Source organism: Sapajus apella, unplaced genomic scaffold (genome assembly GCF_009761245.1).
Source record: "Sapajus apella isolate SASKATOON/1434 unplaced genomic scaffold, GSC_monkey_1.0 scaffold32, whole genome shotgun sequence".
NCBI lineage: Eukaryota > Metazoa > Chordata > Mammalia > Primates > Cebidae > Sapajus > Sapajus apella.
Window position 1 is genome coordinate 21,697,562 of NW_022436972.1, and position 24,974 is coordinate 21,722,535.

General features: G+C 41.0%; 1 protein-coding gene across 1 annotated transcript in view; it reads left to right on the plus strand.

Moving 5' to 3' along the window:
- Window positions 1-398: 398 nt before the first annotated feature.
- The window catches only part of SMIM2 (small integral membrane protein 2), a 36,620-nt gene continuing 12,044 nt past the window's right edge, over window positions 399-24,974 (plus strand). The window contains exons 1-3 of the mRNA XM_032294747.1: window positions 399-781; window positions 868-1,022; window positions 19,060-19,161. The gene's annotated coding sequence lies outside the window, so the exon portion shown is untranslated. The remainder of the gene's footprint in view (window positions 782-867; window positions 1,023-19,059; window positions 19,162-24,974) is intronic.

The window sequence follows — 24,974 nt, forward strand, 5'->3', positions numbered from 1 at the left end:
ACTGCAAACGTATGAGATCCTGAGACAGAGTCACCCTACCAAGTTGCTTCCAGCCTCCTGACCTTCAGAAATTTTGTGAGACAGCAAATATTTTTATGTAAGCTTCTGTTCAATTTTAGGGTGATTTGTTATGCAGCAATAGCTAACTAATACAGTGGCTGTGAGTTTGCTGAGACTGTTCCACAAAACATATGAAACCCAGGCTGGAAGAGCAGCCCCTTGGACATCTGTTCTCATGGCAGAGGAAAAGAGCCAGAAGGGAGTGGAAGCCCACAATGGCTTTGGACTTTCTGCTTAGGACTGGCATATGTGACTTCTGCTCACATCTCCATTGGTCAGGGTGAGTCACAGGGGTGTGTCTGTTTATGGAGTGGCAGGTATACTCTTTCCACTCTAGAAGGCACTGCCCAGCCAGCAATGAGGAAAGAGGGCATTCCTCTTTACTGGGAAAGTGGGTATCAGTAACTGAAAACCAATACATTTTATCTCAAGAGGTATGATGTATTTGTGAATCTATGCATAACATATCTTTGGAAACATACACAGGAGGATACTAATATTGGTTGCCTCTAGGGAAGAGAACTTAGTATCTATGGAATAAGGATGGGAGGGAGATTTTTCTCTATATGCCTTTTTGAATCATCCAGGTAAATATAGTACCTACTTAAAAATGCTTACTTTAAATTGAACTGTGAAGTGGAAGATGTGAGCCTTCTGTTTTGAATTAACTGCCTGCAGGCACTTGGAGACGCAGCAATTACTTATGGAGACTGCAGTGAGGGTAAGGCGGAAGCATCGAGGAGTTTTGATGTTTTCTTTAGGTTGCGTTAGTTATTTTTAAAAAATAAAATAAACGTTTGCTTCTAGGAAGATGGAGTAGATGTACTTTTTCCTATTTCTTCACTAAATACAACTAAACTCCCTGGATATTGGATCTAAAGCAAACATGAGATGGTTCTAAAAGGTGAAGAGAAGGAGGCACGAGCAACTAGGGACCTCAGGACCTGTGAAATGACATGGTGGTGAGTTCCCTGAGTTTTCTTTTTGCTTCATTCACCCCAGGCTTGGATCTGAGGAAGCCAGCAACCCAGAAAGGCTAATAGGAGCAGACCCCTGGCCCCTGAAAAAAGCCCCAAAGAAAGCCTGCTCTCTTTAGCCAAAGGAAGAGGAAAGGGGCAGTCTAGAAAGACAGACAACTTTTAGTCAATAACTGCTCTGCTGTATTTCAGCCAAACATCTCAGAAAAAACTGTGGTCCCACCCCTACCCATACCAGCAAAGGCCTGGTGGAGAACCTACATTTCCCCTTCTATGAGGCTGTACCGAGGAACTCCAATTCCCCACTGCAGTACTGTCAGAGAAGAGCCTGTAGGCAACCAGGACTTGCATCTCCACTGGCCTGTACAAAAGTATCCCACTCCCCACCAACAGCATCAGTGGAGATTATATGGGGAGCCTAATTCCCATCTTCACCCAGCAGTAAAAAGAATCCCCATCTCTGGTGCTGAATGATAGACCTGGATTTCTAGCTCCATTTGGCAGTAACAATGAGGTGACTTCTATCCCCCACCCTCTACCCACTCCAGAGTAGGGTCAGAGGAAGCCAGTTAAAAACAGGATTAGATAAGATCAAAAGTCTTGTAACATATTTTGATATACAGCCTTTTACTGGTTTCCTATAACTGCTAGAACTAATTACTTTTAACCGAGTGGCTTAAAACAACAGAAATTTATTATCTACCAGTTCTGAAGGCCAGAAGTTTAAAGTCTAGGTATTGGCACTCAAGCACACTCTCCGAAGACCCCAGGGGAGAATCCTTTCTTGAATTTTCCAGCTACTGGTGGCTGTCAGCATTCCTTGGCTAGTGGCCTCATCACTCCAATCTCTGCCTCCATGATGATCCAATGGTCTCTTCCTCTTCTGTCTGCTTCTGAGTGTCTCTTATAAGGACACTTGTTGCTGGATTTAGGTCTCACTTGGATAATCCAGCATGATTTCATCTCAAAATCCTTAACTTGGTTACACTGGCAAAGACCCCTTCTCCAAATAAGGTCACATTCACTGGTTTCAGAGATTATGACTTGTGTATTATTTGTAGAGCTACCACCATTCCACTCACTATAAGGCTTAGCCCAATTCTATTGAAACCTCAGCAGGAATTTTGTAGACATAGACAGGATTATTCTAGAATTTATATGGGAAGGCAAAAACTTTAGAATGGCTAAAACAATTTTGAAAAGGAAGAATAAGAGGAATCAATCTTTCAGATTTCAAGACTTATTAAACAGTTACATTTATCAAGACTATATGGCCAGGCTCAGTGGCTCATGCCTGTAATCCCAGCACTTTGGGAGGCCAAGGCGGGCAGATCACTTGAGATCAGGAGTTTGAGACCAGCCTGGCCAACATGACAAAATGCCGGCTCTGCTAAAAATACAAAAATTAGCCTGGTGTGGTGGTACATGCCTGTAATCCCAGCTACTCAGGAGGCTGAGGCAGGAGAATCACTTGAACCTGGAAAGTGGAGGTTGTGGTGAGCTGAGATTGTAGCATGGCACTCTAGCTTGGGCAAGAGTGAGACTCCATCTCAAAAAAAACCATATGATATTGGTAGAGAGACAGACACATGGATCTATGGAACAGAATAGAGAACCTAGATAGAGACCCATAGAAATATTTTCCACTGGTTTTTAACAAAAGTTTTTTTTAAAAAAAAAAAAAAAAAAAAAAAAAAGCAAGAACGATACTCTGGAGCTGTATCCATAGGCAAAAATTGAACCTCAATCTAACTTTCACACTTTACACAGAATTTATTAATATAAAATGAATTGCAAACATAAATGTTAAATGTTATAACTATAAAACTGTTAGAAAAAAATAGAATATTTTTAGGATATAGGGCAAGCATCATTAGACTTGACACCAAAAGTACAATCCATAAAAGGAAAAATTAATTAATTAGAAATGTCAAAATTTTGCTCTGTGACAGACCCTATTAAGTGGGAGAAAAGACAAGATACCTAGTGGGAGAAAATATTTGCAGACCACATATCTGACAAAGGACTAATAACTGAATATATAAAGAACTCTCACAATTGAACAGTGCAAACTCAAACAATGTAGTCAGAAAATGGGCAAAAGATATGAAGAGATATTTTACCAAGGAGGCGAGACAAAAGGCAATAAGCACATGAAAAGATATCCACTATCAATGGCCATTAGGGAAATACAAATGAAGACCACAATAAGATATTACTATCCACTTAGCTGAACTAAAATAAAAAATAGTGACAACCCCAAATGCTGGTGAGGATGCAGAAAAACTGAGTGATTTATACATTGCTGGTGGGAATATAGAATAGTTCAGACACTCTGAACACAGCTTGGCAATTTCTTTAAAAAACTAAACATGCAACTACTGTATAAGGCAGCAATCACACCCCTAGGCATTCATCCTAAATAAATGAAGATTTATGTTAATACAAAAATTTATATGTGAATGCTTATTGCAGCTTTTTTGTAGCAGCAAAAACTGGAAACAACCCAGATGTTACTCAAAAGGTGAATGGTTAAGCAAACTGGGATACAGCTATAACATGGAATACTACTTAGTAATAAAAAGGAACACACTACTGATGCTTGCATCAAACTGGATTAATCTCCAGAGAATTATGCTGAGTGAAAAAGAAAAATGATCCCAAAAGGTTACATACTGTATGGTTCCATTTATATATCAGTCTAGAAATGACAAAATTATTAGAAATGGAGAATAGATTAGTGATTGCCCAGGGTTAAGGAGAGGGTGAAAGGGCAGGGGCTGTGACTCTAAAAGAGCAACATGAGGCATTGATGCCGATAGCTGGTTATGATGTTGTGCCATAGGTTTGCAAGATGTTACCACTGAAGAGAACTTGGTAAAGAGGATTGTCTATATTATTTCTTATAATTGCATGGGAATCCACAATTGTCTCAAAGAGTTGAATTAAGAAATCTGAAACCAACTTTAAAAATGATGTTTTTGTATTGCTTTCAAAATTAAAAATAAAATAAGTGACCTACTGGGAATATATACTTAACACATATTACAGAGGATTAATATTATTATGATAGCATGACCTTTATGTGATTAAGAAAAGAGCATACAAATGAATAGAAAAGTAAGAAAAAGCTACAAACAAGAAATTCTCAAACTAAGAAATGCAAATGGTCAGCCATAGTGTGACCATAAGCCCATTCACTGACTCTCCAGTCAGCACCCACTTCTGTTCTTAAAATACTCCAGATTGGGCTTATGCCTGTAGTCCCAGCACTTTGGGAGGCTGAGGTGGGCGGATCACAAAGTCAGGAGATGAGACCATCCTGGCTAACATGGTGAAACACTGTGTCTACTAAAAATACAAAAATTAGCTGGGCATGGTGGCGCGTGCCTGTAATCCCAGCTACTTGGGAGACTGAGGCAGGAGAATCACTTGAGCCAGGGAGTTAGAGGATGAAGTGAGCTGAGATCGTGCCACTGCACTACAGCCTGGCAACAAAACAAGACTACATCTCAAAACAAAACAACAAAAACCTCCAGATTGGAAAATAAATGATAGGATCATCTTACTAATAAACAGATAAAAAGATGTTCACCTTTTTAAGTAGTGAAAGAAACGTGAACAAAGTTATTGTTTTTCCCTATCAGCTGTTAAAGAATAAAGGTTTGCTAATTTTCAGTCGCAGCAGTGTGGGAAAGGTATGTGCTTATGCTGTCCTAGTGAGCATATAAATAGACTCAGCTTTTTGGGAGGGTAATTTTCAACATGTTTTTAAAAACCTTTAAAAAGCATATTCCCATCAACAACAATTCCATTTCCAGAAAATGAGACAAGTATAAAAAGATGAATCCTCAAAGATTTCCATTGAAATGTTGTATATAAATTGAAAAGAAACCAAGCAGCAAATGTTCATTAATTAGGAATTAGGGATGGAATGCTTACATAAATAACAATACACACATACATGTATATTTGATGAAATATTATGAAGCCATTATATACACACACACAGGAAGTATATACCAGATATTAATGTTACCATATCTTGGTAAGTGGGATACTTTTTAAATGCTTACTTTATTCTATCCTACATTTCTAACTTATTTTCAAAAGGCATATAATCATGATACAGCAAATCTGTTTTTAAAGGATCAAGAAAATTATACCTGGAGGATCAAGGTAGCCTCAAGGAGATAAAGTGAAGCAAGAAAGCTCACTGTCACGTAGGAAAGTGGCCTTCAGGGTGTGGAAACTGATTCAGCATCTAAGAATATTGTTAGGGCTGGGCCTAGCTAGCTTGAAAAATATGGTCACCTTTCTGTTCTGTTTTTGAATGCAGTAGCTCTGCATTCAAAATTAGAACACATAAAATAGGTATTTTATAAACAATAACATGTAATGAAAAAGTTAGTTATAATTCTTATTAAAAGTGGCCTCTCCGTGCTACTGAGATAAGATTTAAGGGCTGCTCTAAAACTGATGATCCAGTTGGAACTTCGCTTCCCATGAACCAGGTCCTCTGTGCTCAGTTTACATTGACCCTTTGACCATCTTTGGGTGTCATGCTGAGATGTCATGTAGTGTGATACCAAAAGCAAAGATTTAGGCAATGTTTAAAACATGGGCTCAAATTCAAATGGACCCATTTGCTACCTTAGAAAACCTGGGCAGATTGTTGTAATTCCCCGAGCTGCTGCTTCATTCACTTAAAATTGAAGAAAATAGTGATTCTCATATTACAGGAGTGTTCTGAGGATCTAGTGACACAGGGCATGTGGAAGGGCTTTGCCAATGCACATCTGCAAAGCTCAGCTAGGATTATTAGAGAGGCAGTATCCACACTAGGAAGAGCATGGGTGCTCCCATTAGAAGCCAGAGTGGCCACTCTGTGGTCACATGAACTGGATAAGTTAAACTCTAAACTTTTGTTTTCTTGTCTATAAAATAAATATAACAGCTTCCTCATAGTGTCTTCCATGAGAACTAAATGAGATAGTGAGGGAGGGAAGAAAACTCACACTTATTGAGCATCTGCTTTGTGTCAGGCACAAACTAGGTGCTCTTCAATGACAGTAAGCAAAAAAATGTTATGGAATGTTTTCTGTTATTTTATTTTATATTTTTCAGTTTTATTTGAGACAGGGTCTCGCTCTGTTGCCCAGGATGGAGTGCAGTGGTGTGATCATGGCTCTCTGCAACTTCAGCCTGCTGGGCTCAAGCGATCCATCTGCTTCAGCCTCCAGGATAGATGGGACAACAGGTGCACACTACCACACCCAGCTGACTTTTAAATTTTTTGTAGAGACAAGGTTTCACTATATTAGCCAGCCTGGTCTGAAACTCCTGGTCTCAAGCAATCCTCCCACTTTGGCTGCCCAAAGTGCTGTGATTATAGGTGTGAGCCACTGCGGCTAGCCAGTTATTTTAATTTTGAATAACAAAGTACCATTTGGGAAAGGCATACCAGAACAAAATGACTCAATAGTGCTGATTTTGGACACATAGAAGTAATCAGGTGGGACCCGTGAAGCAGGAAGCCTAAGCACCAAATCAGAAGCAACACTCCAGGGTGGTGAGCCAGCCCATGAGCAGCCTGATCATAAACCAGAATCTTCAGGGGCATTATCTAGCATTCCCTACATCTTCAGTGAAATAATTTCTTTGGTAATACAAATAGTGTCAAGACTGGTGAGTAGTTAGAAATATTGCACTGACTTCACTCTCCTTTATGAACAAGGTACAAGAAGGTGGTATATCTAAACCCACCATCAGCCAAATTATTTTGGTCTCTGTCCCTTCCTTCGCAGAGGACCCTCTTGCCTGATCCCACCCAGAACTGTCCAGCGCTCTCCTAGGACTATGGCGACATCTGCCCCAGCTCGAGTCTTTAATGCACAGTGCTTGCTTGACTGCCTAAGCCAGAGGGTGTCTTCCCCAAACTGCTGAACAAGTTGACTGTGTGTATTTGTGCTTCCTTGCCAATATGCATCTATATGTCACATGGGGTTCAATTAGACATTTTTGAGGTCGTAGGGGAGGGGATTTATAGTTCCCCACATGTCTCTAACCTCAAGAGGCTAGCACTAGTTATAAAAAGAATCTGAGCCTGGGCGTAGTGGCTCATGCCTGCTAATCCCAGCACTTTGGGAGGCCGAGGCAGGCGGACCATCCTGGCCAACATGGTGAAACCCTGACTCTACTAAAAATGCAAAAGTTAGCTGGGCATGGTGGCGTGCACCTGTAGTCACTGCTACTCAGGAGGTTGAGGCAGGAGAATCGCTTGAGCCCGGCAGGCGGAGGTTGCAGTGAGCTGAGATCGTGCCATTGTGTTCCAGCCTGGTGACAGAGCAAGACTCCATGTCGGAAAAAAAAAAAAAAAAAAAAAAAAAAGAATCTGAAACTTTCTGAATAGCTAAATTTGCTTAAGTCAGAAGGCAACATTGTCTGTTTCTCCCCCAAGACTATAAACTCTTTTAAAGGTAGGGATCATGACCTTTTCTTAGCTTCTTTAGAATGCTAGTATTTGTACTAGCTTTGTACAAAAGTAAATACAGGAAGCAGATATGTTTGCTGACTTAAAGTGTGGGATTTGGAAGAAAATTTCCTATTTTCTAACCCTGTCTTTTGCATACAGTGAGAGACTTTGGGGAAGTTACTTAAGCTCACTTTGCTTCAGTTTCCTCCTCTGTAGAATTCAAGTGGTAACAACAGTACCCACTTCATAGACTTCTAATGCAGATTAGTAGATATGTAGAGCTCAGAACAGTATGTGACCTTCAATAAAAGTTATTCTCGATAACTTTTCTAAAATGTTTGTTATGTAAATTAATAGTAGTACAGAGTTCTGGCAATTGCACAAGAGCTCTGTTCAGGCCAGCTATTATTGTGCAATTAGTTGCCATAAATCTGTTACCACTTCCAAGATATGTATCCCTGTCAAGAAATCCACCTGCACCTCACACTAAGCCACCGCTGGCAGGGTTGCAAGGAATCCACCACACAGCCAGCCTCTCTGTCTCTGGTTCCTGCTTCTCACAAGACAGCTGAATGCTTTCTGGGAAAGCCACCTGGAATCCAATCCCAACTCATTCCTAATAGGTCCTATTTTCTCCTCACCAAGTGACCTCCCCCCCAGGATGTTGGTGATTACAATTGGTAGCATTTTTCTTTGTTCCATTCCATCTCATTACTTAACTTTCCTCCTTCCCCCAGCCATGCTAAGTGATTCCCAGAATGTGAACCTGAATATGGTTCCTGTCAACTCTTGGAAGAGGCTTTTTTGCATCAGAGCTGGGTTTGGCAATGGTTCTGTGGTTAGGCTAACATGTGGAGTACTTGTATAGCTTGCAGCATCATATGGATTTATACATGTCGAGAGGCGCCAGCACATGCACACAGGATCCACATGGGGTGGTGTACATACCCCACTGCACATACACAGGTTCACGCCCCTTCTCTTCTTCGCACAAGGTTCAGACTTATCCTGAAAAGACCTGACATAGTGACCAAGGAGTGGAGCCTCGGAGCGCAATCCACGGTAATTCTTTCATCCTGTTGCTTCACACTTGTTTTGAAGAACCAGGGCCCCTACCCTGATGTTTATTCTCTTCCTCTCACCACTTGGCTCCCATCCTTTCCTCCGCCACTCCTGGGGAGGTTACGCCCTGTGGGTACAAGGCTAGGGTGTATGAATGTGTGCTCAGTGTGATGACTGCCTCTAAATGCAGCCTTCAGGCCCTTTGTGTCCCACGGGAAGGGAGTCAGAACATGGTCCTCCCACACTGACAGTCCACCCATTAGCCCCAGGCTGTGGTAGTAAGGATAGGCACAGGGGAAGGTACATTCCAGACTAGAAAGCTGAGATTCTATCTTCTCAGGGCTGGCTTCTTTACTCTGGTTGCTGCTTGTTTTAGGAGGCTGTGCCCCTAAAACCTCTAAGCATTTAGAGGCTTCTGGCTTCCATATCCTGGAAATCATCCAGCTTGTTAAGACAAATTTCTGGGCTTGGTTCATGTCACTCTGTAACTGACGTGGTTGGTGTCGCATGCCGAGAGAGCAAGCAGGAGTATGGTCTCCATGAGGAGGAGGAAAGGTCTCTCCTCTTTTTCTAAGTTGGTGACAACATGGCCTTCACACACAGAAGGCTATTTAACAGTTGGTATCTATGGCCATCCCAGTGTGTCTCTGTCAATAGAGAGATTTCCAGAGAAACCTTCCTAGTGAATTTGTTTAACAGTCTCTTAAACAGTGTTGAGTGAAAGGGAGAAGCAAGGTGGTATTAGCTTTCCGCCAGTACGTGAAAGGCATGGCTGACAAATGACACAAGGGAGATGTTAGTGAGGTTGAGTAGGTGAACTCTTCATCAGAGAGCAATGAAGAATAAATATTGTTTAAGAGCTCTGGACTGCTTCATCTTGCATGTATATTTTTTCCCCAACTAATTATGCACTGGCTTTGGCAAAGAGAATGGATAATGCAGGTAAGACATGTTTATATTCTGGTTGTCAAGGAGACAGGGAATCTGTTTGCTTAGTTTAATGCATAGGTACACTTAGTAAGCACACCCAGCATTTAGATTCCTGGACTTTTACCAAATCTCTACATCTCTGCCCCAAGTCTATCTTGAGTTTAGTCATTTGTGGCATATTCTCTTTATGTTTCTCTTATTTCTATCACCCCCTCAGCCTATGAAACTGCTGACATAAAATGAAATCCCTTGTGGTGAGAGAGTTTCAGCCAGCAGGAGATTCTGCCCGATGTCGGCAAGCCCCTAGAATGACAGACAGCAAACAGAACATCTACAGCTCAGCTCCCAGCACCCTTTCCTCTGTGAGGAAAATATAGACTTTCCTCAGCCTGCAATCGGTTCAAAGGACAAGTGACTTACATGGAATGACATGGTTGTAAAAGGCTGGAGTGAAAGGGGCTTGGAGCCAGAGAGGAACATGCTGGACTTGAGGGCAAGAAGGCTGAAGCATAGATGTTGGTTGGTGAGACAACGTTGGGTGTTGTCAAATGCAGGTCAGAATGGAATTCAGATCAAGGAGGGAGAGAAGATGAGATGTGAGGGAACATGATAGCAAAGTGTCTTGGATCCAGGTGCTGGGATGCCAAGGTTTGCCTGGCAGGATGGTGGGACTAGCTAGGTGAGCCTGGCCAGCTGTTCTGTTTCTCCTGGGATCATTTTCTGTGGAGCCTGCTCAGTTCCTGATATGGGAGAGGTGTTCAAAACACAGAAGAAAGGCTCAGGCAAAGATCTGGAGACAACACAGGCAAATCACAGGCCAGAGGCAGTCAACAATGTTGCTTTGTTTAGAACGATAGATATGTGTAAGGAAATGACTTGAGTGCTTCAATTTTACTTAACAATGAGTCAGAAGCCAAAATCAATCCTGGAGTGTGGATCTGACAACAGGGCTTACGAATTAATTTTTAGGTGTTGTGTGTGTTGTGGGCCACAAGGAGGGAGAGAGGAGGAAAGAGGCTGTGGGCTGAGGAACCCACCAACGAGGTGCTGCTGGAAGTCAGCATGAGATAAGGGAGGTCAGCTGTGGAGGGGCACTTATGGGACTAAAAGGGAGGAGCAGGAGGTAGGGTGAATGAGCAGGAATGAAAGCTGGATTGTATGAAAGACCCAGAGAGTGGGTTTACTCATTTGCTCCTTTGCCTTTCATTCATGCATCCACACCTGCCTTCTTCAGCACTGGGTGTGCAAGTGCCTGTGCTCAGTGATCATCTCTGTTGGCTGTAGGGCAGCAGCCAGAGGGGACACCACAAGCCTCCAGAGGGTGGCCATGCAGCACAGTGTGGACTCGAGATTCCATCTGCACTGGTTCATGTCCTGATTCTGTCTGTGTGGTTCTGGGCAATTTATTTAACTTGTCTAAAGCTCATTCTTTCCATTGGATAATGACCAACTCCATAGGGTTGTATGGAGGACTGTCTGAGATAATGCACTGAACTAACAAACACTAGCTGTTACACGATAAAGGAATGGTTGTGAAGTACCTGCCTATGTGTTAGGCACTGTGATAGATGTCAGGATGCCAAGACAGATAAGACCTCATCTTGTCCTTTAGCACCCCAAAGACAACCTTAGGGGAGGGGAGGGAAATTTGCAAATTACGCTGTGTGCTGTAATGTGGTAAATAATCTAATAGAAGGATGATGTTCGTGCCATGAAATTCAGACAAAGGGATTAATGGGGCTTGGGGAGTTCAGGCAGATGCCACAAAGGAAATAGTAATTGAACTGGGCTTTGAAAAGGAGTAGAAATTTGGAAGGCGAGTGGAGGGAGAAAGCAAAAAGAATTTCAGATAAAAGGAACATCATGAACAAAGGGAACATCACAGACAAAAGGGACATCATGTACAAAAGAGCAAAGGCTAAGGACCCACCACCTTTGCAGGGTTCTCTTGGGGATGAGCAGAGGCACCACGTGCAGGGCAGTAGGGCCACAGGTATAGAGGAAACAGCAACCGACCAGTGAACACTATTTTCCTCCCTGTCTTTGCTGAATTCCACTTATATCTCCTTTAGAAAACTTATAGCCCAAACCAAGAAAATGAGGAAACATCTCAAAAAAGAGGAGAGAGAAAGCAGGGGTCCTAAGGCCGGGTTTTTGTAACCATGGTTAATGAGTAAATGAAGAGAGAGTGAAGTAAGTGTCCGCAAAGGAGGCTGACAGAGGTCAGTTGGGGTGAGAGGAGCAGAACCAAAAGGGTTCATGTCACATAAACCAAAGAAGGAGAAGGCTCAGGAATGAGTTTGGTCAGTTATGTCAAATGTAATGAGAGGTCAGAAATGGAAGAACGTTGCCAGGGCTGCTTCTAGTGGCCTTCAGCGGTCTCCTTGGAAGTTTCCATGGTAACAGTGGCTGTTGCACAGGGCCTGGCCCTCCAGTGTCTGCCACAGATCAAGTGACATTTCTTCTTCCTCTGGTATCCTCACTTGCCCTCTGCACCTCCCACCCCAGGACACTACCAGGTCCACAGTATAGGCAGATTCCAGAGAGGTAGATGGAAGAGAGTATCCCAGCTCTATCCACCAGCCATCTCACAGACTCAGCCACTCCCCATGGAAGGCCCCAGCCACTCCCCGTGGAAGGCCCCAGCCACTTGAGCCTTCTGGAAGGTTTTGGTCTCAGGTAGGAGAATCTCACTGTCATGAAAGACAGCTGCCTGACACACCAATTCAGCTTAGGGGCACAATGAGTTAAGACCAAAATAAAGCAAAGCAAAGGCTCCTTACATATGTAGTTGGGGTTGGTCTTCAAACTGCCTGGTAATGCAATTCTCCCAGGAGATGACTTTAAAAGACTCAGACTGCAAATATTTAATGACAAATAGACTTGTTTGTCAAGATAAAGTCTTACAAGACTAGGTCACTCACAAATGCACTGGTAAGTAGAGAGACCACATTGAATCCTTACAATATCCACCTATTCCAGCACCTATGATGAAACTCACGGAGCTTACAGTTCCCAAAAACTGCATATTAGTGGGTTTGCCCTTGCTTGACTCTTATGTCTATACATAGGATATGGACTCCCTCTGCTTCATAGTGGAAACCCTGAAGATAGAAATTACATGTGAAAATACAGTAATACAGTGGAGAAGTCAAACATAGTATATTCCCCTTTTTCTTGCCTCCTCCTCTTTGCTCCCCAAACTGCCTCATATTTTCTAAAATTTTAATAGTGAATCGATTCTGAAGAAAAACACTAAATAGCAATGTAAACTAATATGTTAATGTTTAATTCACTTTTGGTTTGCCAGGCATTGGAAACTTTGAACAAATTGGACTTAAAGATAAAAGATGGATAGAAATCTTAATACAATTTTGGTGGGGAAAAAAGGCAAAAGCAAAGAATCTAGCATCTGCTAATTGCAAAGCAGAGTACTTAGCCCGTGGGAGTACAATAAAAAATAATGATACTCTAAAAACCCCCTTCATCTTCACCTATCTCAGAGATCCTTTCCTGGCCCCAAGACTGGGTGAGGGCACCTACTGTGTCTTGTGCAACACCCTGTGTGTTTTTGTGTCCATTTCACAACAGCTATTGTGCTTGTGTTTTCTTGATCAATATGTGTCTCCCCACAAATTGTAAGCTCCAAGAGGACAATGATTCTTGGTGAACCGATCCCATCTGGAACATCTCATACACTGCCTGAACCGCAGAGTAGATCTTCAATACACAATGCATGAATGGATGAAATGAGCAAACAATGGAAGACAAACACAATTTCTAGGTTATTAAGATGATTAATTCATCCCTCTTCTGGAACAGCAATGAAAGGTCCTTCAAATATCAGCTCACTCCCCCACTCCTCTGCTATTCTTCTTTTCTTTCTCTCTTTTTCTTTCTTTCTTCTTTCTTTTTTTTTTTTTTTTGCTTCCCCTATTACTTCCATGTGCCTCACTTGCCACCCCTCCCACCAGTCCCTCAAATATTAAAAGAACATCATCATCAACAACAAAATGCATTCTGTCTGCATCCTGCATCCTGGAGGAGGTGGTGGTGTCTTCATGGGCTGCACAAGTACAAGCCCACATTCTTGGCTGTGCTTCCTGGCGTTTTTATATAATAGGAACATGCTGACTGGTATGTTCTCAGTTTGGAAAGAGACGCCGTGCCTGTTGTGGCTTTGAGTTCAGACCATTTTTCTTTCATCTTTGAAGATGACAAATGCTATAAACAAAGCCAGTCAAAATGAGCCTGAATGCTTCAAGCTCTAGCAAGACAGGAAGAAAGCTGTGTGGTGATATTGTTTAGAGAGAGATAGTAATTGCTGTACTGGAGAGCCGATATTTGCAGAACTCAATTGTGTGGCGTCCGACTGAGTAAGTTAGCAAAATAAAGACAGATGGCAATGGATTAACTCCAACACGCCCACCAAACAATGGCAGCCAAAATGGAGAACTGCGGTGTGCTCTCAAAAGCGCTCTTTCTGGGAGAGTTCACCCATTGCCTCAATTAGATGCCACCTAGTGACTGACCAAAACATTGCATCTTGCCCAACCCTGTATATTTAGGACACAGCTTAAGGAGACTGTGCCATCGATTGTTAGGCTTTGTTTTCAAAAGACAGAGGGAGAAATACTGTGTCACGGCAGACTTGAAAACTTTCAGTTTGATGTTTAGTTCACTAAGAAATAATGGTTGAAATCTCTGTTCTTCCTTGTATGCTTAGAGGAAAACAGAAAAACAAAAAAGAGAGAAAACAAATCCTGCAAGACAGGCACCGCGTTTGATTTAGAAATGCATGACCTAGAGATTTAAGTTTGAGGACAGTTTGTACATTCTGATCCTCGATTTATACAACTGAAACTGAGGACAGTAAATAATTTCATTTCATCTAACAGTTCGAATTGATTATCAAGACTCTCTGGACTGTGAGGAATTATGAGGTAAACTCCAAGGGTTGGGGCTGGGACCCCGTGGTCATTGATGATTGTCTGTCATGCTGCAGAAGAGGAGAGTGGTGGAACCTGGGTCCTTACTGGACAACTGTACATCAGGCTAGGAAATCTCCTAATTTGTTTAATCATGAGTGTTTAGAGAAAGAGTTCTTTGTATTCCTGAGAGTCTGAGGGCAGAAGCTGAAATGGGCATAGAACATATAGAAAAGGTGATGCTTTTCCATCTAAAGGAGAGATGAAGGAATAATACAAGCAATTTTGTTATGATCTACCAAACTAAGGTTTCATTATGTTTTCCCCTCATTGTGGAAGGCACTGTTGGGTTGGCAATTTGCACCACTACCTTATATAATTTAGTCCTGGAGTATGTGCCAAGAACTTTATAATGAAACCCTGGTTCCTAACTATAGGATATATTTTTGAAGTGAAGGTCTAGACAATTTCAGTAACTGGCCCAGAGTACGAGGTTGAGAAGGGAAGGAGCTTTAGTTCCTAGGCTCCTCAACCACTACCTACCATGCTGGGCTGACATTGCATTCCTTGCTTGTCCCTAGCAGTCACCTACTCAGTGCTCCTGGCTAAAAGAGAGATCCTTTTCTCCTTTGGCCCTCAACATCCATTGGTGACCAGCAAACAGTGCCAGCTATGTCTACAGATCGGGGGGACATGCAGTGTAGAGAGTCAGGTAGTTGTGTGGTTCACTGGTCAGGGTCTGCCCAACAAAGTCCATATGTCAGGGTAAGAACCTGGGTCCCCAGCTGCTATACTTCTGTTTTCTCAAGTAAGTCCTTAGAGGCCCATGTCTTTTGAGCTCAGTTTATTACAGAGCAGAAAGCCACACACACAGTCTTCCAATTGTTCAGGCTTTTCTAGTTTTAATTCAACTTAACACTCATTGATTAACTGAATGCTTACCAAATGCAAGACACTTTGCTAGGAGTCAGACAAGGGTTCTAGCTTCAGCCCTGCATGTTATTTTGCTGTCAGAAGTCTCTGCTTCCACTCCAGTTGAATGAGAATCCTGAGCTCAAGTAAACCCTCTAAATTCCTTTCTTAATCTAAAGCTTTATGGCTTTATGAAAAGAACGCTTGAAAAAGGAGGCTTGGTTTCAGATTTGATGTGTTAAAATATGATAATTTTATTGTTTCTTCATTCAAAAATATTTTTTTGAGTACCAACTAATGTGTAATGAACAAGACAAAGCCCTTGACCTCACAGAGTCTATAGTCTACTTGGGGGCAACAATGAAAAGACTTAACAGTAAATGCAAAATAAAATGTACCAGATGCGCTACATAAGGTAAAATAAGGAGAGAAAGGGAGAATGACCAGGGAAAGCCCCTCTGACTGATGTGGGGAGAGGGCTATGTGAGGTCTGGAGAGAGTACTGGGCAGAGATATGTACAAACGTGAGGGCTCTGGGGGAGGGCAGGCTTGGCACACTTGAGGAATAGCAAAGGGGCACTTAGGTAAATAGTTTACTCATCGCTACATGCAACCCACTCATCTGAGGAGCCTAGAAGAGTACCCTCAAGGAAACTGTAGTTGGTGAATGACTTGCTTTGTGCCAGGCACTATCCTAGGTGTCAGAGGGCAGAGAGATGGGAAGGAGACACCACCTGTGTGTGAGAAGTTCACGTTTTAACGAACAGTTAGGAATGCAGGGATAAAAGACCAATATGATGAAAGAAGCACTGAGAGTAAAATTATGGCTGAGGGCGATGGGAACTCAACAGAGAAGGTTGAGCTCAACATTTCAGGTGGGTCTTGCAGGATAAACGGGGAATTGGATAGGCTGGGGATCAGGGACTGGAGGTTGCAAGGGCAGGCACACATGGAAATATAAGACATGACTGGGAAATAATGAGTCAAGGTCGAGGTTGGCAAAGCACAGGGCAACAAGACTTTATTGTCAATAAAACCAGAATGGCTTTTGTGTCTCATCTGCTTTGATGTGATTGTCATGTTTGGACTATATTCTGTACACCAGTGGTCCACAATATTCATTCTTAAGGACTCTCTTTTAATATTTTATTTCCTATAGCTTGCATGTCTTTATAGATTTGTTTTTTGTCCCCCCAAATATTGCAATTAGTAAGAAGTAACTAAAGAAGTAACTAATTTGTTTCCCCATTCAAAAAAGTCATCCAACCCTTATGACTTCCAATGAGAGCCACAGATAAGCATGGAATATAGCATGTTACTATACTGAGTTGATCAAATTAGTCCCATGCCCCAACCTGACTGCAAGGGATGCTGGAATATATGGGGATACACAAGGAATATTTGTTAATCACTAACTACCTCTGCTACATAAAGGTATAAAGGTACATTTTGTCCCTGGATTCTTGAAGTTCAGAGGAGTCTTCAGTTGAGAATCCTACACTTTAAGAAGCATAGGAGTGACAAGATTGGTTTGTTTTCCAGGAAGATCACTCAGGTGGAAGGTCAGACAATGGGCTGCCTGGGTAGACTGGAGGCAGGAGGACCAGTTGGGAAGTTCTTAATGCTCCAAATAAGAGAGGAGGAAGGCCTGACTCAACACATTGGTAGTGGAATGGATCAGGGAACAGACTCAAAAAAGAGTCTAGGATTAAAATTCCCCAGTGTTGATGCCATGCATGGGAATGAGGTGTCAGAGCTGATTCTTGGGTTCCTAGGCTGAATGATTCAAAGGCACTGTGATGACTACAGCATGAGTCAGCAAGAGAGGCAGGGCCAGGCAGGCAGGACCCTCTTCCCAGGGTGCAGGAATAATGGTTGTCAGTTATTCTCCTTTCCTTTCAGACCTGATAATTTGCCATACTCCTTTCCCAGCCCAGAAAACACAGGTCTGAGTCACAGCAGTGGGAATGCAAAAGTCAAGACGCCTGAGTAAGGGGAGACCTGACTGGAAGTTTTGGATCCAACCCAGGCATCAAAAGCGATCTTAGCTCTACACATCTAGGCGTAGGTGCTCTGTTGAGTGCCTGGGCCAAAAGCACTTACAACAGCCACCATGGCCATCCCCTGGTGCTCCCTCTTCTCTTTCATTCACTTTCCTTTATCAAGTTTCTTCTTTCTGGACTCTCCCCCCGTGTCCCTGCTGACCATGCCAATTGGCACCAAGCATTATAGCAATCCCTTCAATCACTCTGGGAATACTGTAATCAAATGTATTCATGTACTTATTCAGAAATCCAGTCTGTTCTATCTCCCATTAGATGGTAGCCTCACCTGTAAGAGACCATGCCTTCCTAACTGCTGCAAAATAGAACTTGTCTCACCCCTTTCAATAAAGGGGCTATACCCATTAATAAAGTTAGCTTACTCTGGACATCAGAACCTGAATGCAAAAATCAACTGCATTTCTTCTCTTGAAGCATCTTCTTCTTAGCAGAATCTGCATGTTAGGGTTTCTTTGAACTTTATGTAGGCAATTTAAAAAATTGAGATAAATTGGAACCATACTTAGAAACAAACTCTGCCCAGTTTACTCAAAGTCCATTTTGTTTACTCAATATGATGAACTATGAGTAACACATAATACAACGTAATGCTATAGCCACAGTGTGGGACCATTATGATGGAAAGCATAAGAGAATGGGCTTGGGCATCAGGGAAAACTTGGTGCTTGGGTTCTAAATCCGCCATGTAGTGCATCTTACAGAGCTTCACTATCTATATTGGCAAATGAGGGATCCTACAAGGCTAATGGCAGTAGCTGTGCTCAGCTTAAGCCTATGATATGTAGAGCACCTAATGCAGGCCTTGAAGAGGAAGAAACACTCCACAGAAGATAGCCAATGCTGCGATTATTCATCCATTCCCTTCCTGATGACATTATGGTGTAATCTGAAATGTTTCTGGCTTCCGTCTTATCTATGTCCTGTTTGCTTGTTATCACCCTGACCTTGTGTTCTTCACTGATCCTTATCCATGCCTCACACCCAACCTTAATGGGCTCATCACTTCCTAGTCTTAGTATTAATTGTGAAGATTTGTCTGTATTTTGTTTGCTCAAAACTTGAACCTAAAAGTAGTCTACATCAACTGCATGTACATACAGATTGGGCTCTTTATGTTTCTATTTGCTGTTCTATAAGGCCAGGCAAATACTGGAGGAAAAACATGCTTCCAGTTCTCCCAGAGCTGCCTGGGAATATTTTGTGGTGGAGGAAGCAGAGCCAGAGAAATGTTTTCAGCTTGAAATAAATAATTATACTGCTCATAAATTAATTAATGTAAGGACTCAGCTTATGAATTATTTGTGTTAGCTACAGAGAAGCTGGGGTTAAAAACTGGACTATTGTTGCCTTGCTACATATTTGCTATTCAACCATTCTTCACCCATTTATATGTGTAGGAGCAGTGAGTACAAGGCTGTGTGGTATGGGCAGCACTTAAGATTCTGTTCCACATATTTGGTATGTTCCTGATACAGTTTAGGTGTTCAAAGCTGCTCCATATAGCCTTTCAAGAAAAGGATCTGTAGAAATATATCAAAGCAAACAAATACATATCAACATGAAATGACACATTTCTTTCTACCTGGGCTTATATACAGTGTCTTGGCGTATTTGCAGTTCTTAGTGCTTTGATTTCCTTTTACCTCTTACAGATGTTTGACCAACATGTGGAAGTAACCAAGGCGAATCAAGAAGAAGAAATCTACATGTTGGGAGAGGCACTATGGTTGGAGAGTGGCTGGAATAGGAAAAATGTATATGGTGGAAGGGGGAAGGGGTGGGAAGCATGCTGAATTGTGTCTCCCCAAATTTCATATACTGAAGTCCTAACCCCCAATACCTCAGAATGTGACTGCATTTGGAGATAGGGTTTTTAAAGAGGTAATTAAGTTAAAAATGAACTCATTAAGATGGACTCTAATCCAATATGAATGATGTCCTTATAAGAAGAGGTGATTAGAACACAGAGGGAAGACCATGTGAAGACACAGCAAAAAGGTGGTCATCTATAAGTCTACGAGAGAGACCTCAAAAGAGACTAACCTTGCTGACACCTTGATCTTGGACTTCCATCCTCCAGAATTGTGAGAAAATAAATTTCTGTTACTTAAGCCATCTAGTCTATGGTACATTCTCACAGCAGCCCTAGCAAACTAATGCACATCTCTTGCTGGTTTGTAGTCCCAAGTGAATATTTCACAAATAAAGAAGCTAGGCAATGCTGAGATAAATGGTTATGTATCTATAAAATATTGTGTGTAGGCATGTTGGTATTTTATACAGTTCAGAAGTGCCCTATACCTTTATGCCTAAAATTATTATTCAAGTTTAAATTATTCAAGATCTTGGGGTTTAACTCATGCAGAATCATATTCTAAGACCCCTCTTTTAAAGAGATATTAAATGAGTAATTCTCAAACTCTTCCTTCTAGGTATTCATAAAAGCAGATTAGAAAAAAATGGATGTAGCAGTGAATTTGTCTGGAAAGGGAACCTGGAGTAACCCGACTTTCCTTAAAGTTAGGTTTGAGATATAATTTACATAATTAAAATTTTTATTGTATAATTGGTTGAATTTTTGCAAATACATTCAATCATGTAACCACTATCACAATGAAGGTAAAGGGTATTTTCATAATGCCCAAATTTCCTTATGCTCCTTTGCAGTCAATTTCCCTCCTCTCCTCCCAGCCCTTGGCAACCACTGAGCTAATTTGTACCCCTGTAATTTTGCCTTTTTCAAAATATAAATGGATGCATATAGTATGCAGCCTTTTGTGTCTGGATTTTTTTCTTGTATTTTTGAAGGCCTGTTTCCCCCTTTTTTATTGGTACATAATAGTTGTACATATTTGTGGGGTACATGGATGTTTTCATACAAGCATACAATGTTCAATGCTCAAATCAGAGTAATTGGGATATCCATCACCTCAAACACTTATCTTTTCTTTGCATTGAGAAGATTCCCAATCTTCTAGCTACTTTGAAATTTATGACAAATTATGGTTAATTGTAGTTGCTCTACTGTGCTATCAAGCACTAGAACTTACTCCTTTTATTTAACTGTGTTAATGTACCTATTAACCAACCTCTCTTCATTCCCCTTTGCTCTCCCCTTTCCAGCCTCTGGTAACCACTGTTCTGTTTACTACCTCCATGAGATCAATTATTTTTCACTCTCATATATGAGTGACAACACATAGTATTTGCATTTATGTGCCTGGCTTATTTCACATAATAACTTCTAGTTTCATCCATGTTGCTGCAAATGACAGGATTTCATCCTTTTTCATGGCCAAATAATATTCCACTATGTATATATACCATATTTTCTTCATCTATTCATCTGTTGATGTACACTTAGGCTGATTCCATGTCTTGACTATTGTGAATAGTGCTGCAACAAACATGGGAATGCAGATATCTCCTTCACATACTGATTACCTTTCTTTTGGGTAATACTCAGCAGTGGGATTGCTGGATCATATGGTAATTCTGTTTTTAGTTTTTTGAGGAATCTCCCTATTGTTTTTTGTAGATGTACTAGTTTGCATTCCCACCAATAGTGTAAAAGTGTTCCTCTTTGCATTCTTCAATTGAAATAAGGTGATATCTCATTACGGTTTTGATTTGCTTTTCTCTGACAACTAGTGATTTTGAATATTTTTTCAGAGACCTGTTGGTCACTTGAATGTCTTCTATTGAGAAATGTCTATTCACATCTTTTGCTCATTATAAAATCAGATTATTTGTTTTATTGCTGTTGAGTTGTTTGAGTTCTTTATATATTATGGTTATTAATTTCTTGTCAGATGGATAATTTGCACATTTTTTCCACCGTTCTGTAGGCTGTCTCTTCACTTTGTTAATTGTTTCCTTTGCTATGCAGAAGATTTTTAGCTTGATGCAATCCCATTTATCCATTTTTGCTTTTGTTGCCTATCCTTTTGGGTCTTAATAAAAAAAGAAAAATCTTTGCCCAGATAATGTTCTGAAATATTTTCCCAATGTTTTCTCCTAGGAGTTTTATGGTTTCAGGTCTTGCATTTAAGTTTTTAATTAATTTTAATTTGATTTTTGTATATGATTAGAGATAGAAGTCTAGTTTTATTTTTATCTATATGGGTATCCTGTTTTCCTAGCACCATTTATTGAAGAGATAATAATTTCCCCAATGTATGTACTTGGCACCTTTGTTGAAAATTAGGTGGTGTAAATGCATGAGTTTATTTCTGGGTTTTCTATTCTGTTCCATTGGTTTATGTGTCTGTTTTTATGCCAGTTCCATGCTGCTTTGGTTACTCTAACTTTGTAGTATATTTTGAAGTCAAATAGTATGATGCCTCCAACTTTGTGTTTTTGCTCAGGATTGGTTTAGCTATTCAGAGTTGATATGAATTTTTGGATTTTTTTCTATTTCTATGAACAATGTAATTGGTATTTGGATAGGGTTTGCATTGCATCTGTAGATTACTTTGGGTAGTCTGGACATTTTAACAATATTAGTTCTTCTAATCCATGAACATGGGCTATCTTTCCATTTTGAGGGGTGTATCATCTTCAATTTCTTTCATCAGTGCTTTATATTTTTCCTTGTAGAAATCTTTCTCTTCTTTGGGCTGGGCATGGTGGTTCACACCTGTAATCTTAAGCATTTTGTGAGGCTGAGGTGGGTGGATCACTTGAGGTCAAGAGTCTGAGACCAGCCTGGACACATGGTAAAACTCTCTCTCTACTAAAAATACAAAAAATAGCTGGTGTGCTGGCAGGTGCCTGTAATCCCAGCTACTTGGGAGGCTGAGGCAGGGGAATAGGTTGAACCCAGGAGACAGAGATTACAGTGAGCCGAGATTGTGCCACTGCACTCCAGCCTGGATGACAGAGAGAGACTCCATCTTAAAAAAAAATTATGTCTCTTCTTTGCTTAATTTTATTCCTAGTGATTTTATTTTTTCCTAGTTACTATAAATGGGATTGGTTTCTTGATTTATTTTTTTTTCAGATTGTTCACTGTTGGCTTATGGGAATTGCTACTGATTTTTGTATCTGATTTTGTATGCTGCAAATTTACTTAGGTTATCAGCTCTAACAGTTTTTTGGTGGAGTCTTTAGTTCTTGTCTAAATATAAGATCATTTTATCTGTAAACAAGGACAATTTGACTTCTTTCCAGTTTGGATGTTCTTTTTAAAAAATCTTATCTAAAAGAGATTTGTTCTATGATTCCAGAAAGTATTTGAATTTTATACTCAATTCTGACATATATGCAATATATATCAAAAGTCGAGTAATGTATCTATGTTTGTTCTAGCATTGGAATACATTTAAGCCTTATATTTAAAACTTGCACAATTAAATTACTGACATGCAACCTAATAATAATCAAACAAAATTAATACTCTGTGAAGATACATCATTTCCAAATTTAACAACATCTCTACTAATTATAAAGGTGTTTGGATTAGAAGACACCCCCAAAGAAGTTCAAACAGATATTCAATAGTACTAAAAGTATCTTCTTACCTTTACGAGAGATTGAGATTATAAGTGTCTTACACCAATATTATATGTAAAATAAATGAAAAACATTTTAAATAAGAAAGACATCCAAATAGGCCACATGAAATGCTCAATAGTAATAAGTCATTGAAACATAGTGTTACCCTGAAGTCTAAAACTAATACATAATTAGTAGGAATAATAGTAGTAGTGGCTGTGGGTCTCTGATGTCAGGTTAGTAACCATTAAGCCGGTTCCTTACAAAAGGAGTTCTTTGTGGTTGATTGTTTCCCTGAGCATGATTCATTTGTGGGATATGTTTACTAACTGTCTCTGTAATATTTGTTTTTTAAAAAAGTTCTTGTATGAAGGTTGTTCTTTCCACCCAAGGTCTAGGCTATGGATGAGATAAACACAAAAAAGAAGAAGAGGTACCCACTTGGTACCTCTTCTCAGCCATTCCTTACTGAATTCTTTAAGATCCAGATCAAGTATTATGTCTTATGTGCGCCCATCATGACCCATTTCCCAGCCCAAGGCAGAATTATTTTTTCTTAATTTTGGCCTCTTATAACACTGTGCACATCTAGTTATCATATTTTATGACAATTAATTTCTTATATGTGGGTATCCATGGCTATACTTTCATCTAATTGAAGACAAGGATCGTCTGACCTCTGTATTACTAGATCCTGGCATTTAGCAAATCCTTAATAAATATATGCTAAATTAAGTTCAGCCCTGCTGGGTGCAGTGGATCATGCCTGTAATCCCAGCACTTTGGGAGGCCAAGGGAGGCAGATCACTTGAGGCCAGGAGTTTGAGACCAGCCTGGCCAACATAGTGAAATCCCGTCTCTACCAAAAATACAAAAAAATTAGCCAGGTGTGGTGGCATGTGCCTGTAACCCCAGCTACTCAGGAGGCTGAGGTAGGAGAATCGCTTGAATCCGGGAGGTGGAGGTTGCAGTGAGCCAAGATTGTGCTACTGCACTACAGTCTGGGTGACAGAGAGAGACTCTGTCTCAAAAAGAAAGAAAGAAAAAATTTAGTTGGCCCTTGCAATCCATGATATGCCGCATGTCACAGACCCCCCCAGTCAGACTTATGAGAACCAAGAACTGACCTGCGGAGGTGGAAAGCTAGTATTCATTTTAATTTGTGCATCGGGCTTCAGGTTTCCTGCCAGTCTGCCAAGTTTTTGACCCAGATTCCTTCTCTGAGCCTATTTGCCCAGTCCAACTACAAGTATAATTCCTACTCTGACCCAGATCCACTGCCTTTTCTTGTACCAGCTCACTGAGGTCTCCTGGTTTGGCCCCATGTATGAAATCTAATATGTGACCAAGGCAACCCTGGTGAAGATCCAGGCAGGGCAAGCCGGCACTGCCAGGTCTCGAGTGATACCTAACTCTCCTGGATATCTGCAAGGCAACTGGGAGGGCCAAGCAGAATAAACTTTCACATGAGTATTGGGTCAAGTATCTCATGTACTGCCCACAGCAAACCCTGAGGCAAGAAGCAGTTGCAGGTGTGGGCCAGGGTGTAGCACAGAAATAAGCAGATTTGTTGGTTGTGAACTTTGCTTGCTCCTCTGGCTGTGACCATCCCATCTATAAGAAATAGACAAAACTGGAACAAGTGTTCAGTGAAAAGAAAAAAGGAAAAGGAGGTACAGGTAGGCCCAAATAAGGTAAAGGGATGCATTTCTATGCAGCCCCAATTAGGGGCTAATATACACCTTATAGTGAATATATATATCACTTTACTCCTTATAGTGAGTTCAATAGTTGACCCCCAAAGATGTGGCCACATTCTAACCCCTAGTTCTTGTAAATGTGAACCTATTTGGAAAATTGTCTTTGCAGATATAATTAAGGATATTGAGATTATCCAGAATTTAGGGTGAACCCTTAATTCAAAGACAGGTAATAAGAAAAAGGCAGGAGATTTGGGACAGAAACAGACAGAGGGAGAAGGCCAAGTGAAGACAAAAACAGATTGACGTTATGCTGCCTAAAGCCAAGGAATGCCTGGAGCCACCAGAAGCCAGAAGAGGCAAGTACATTC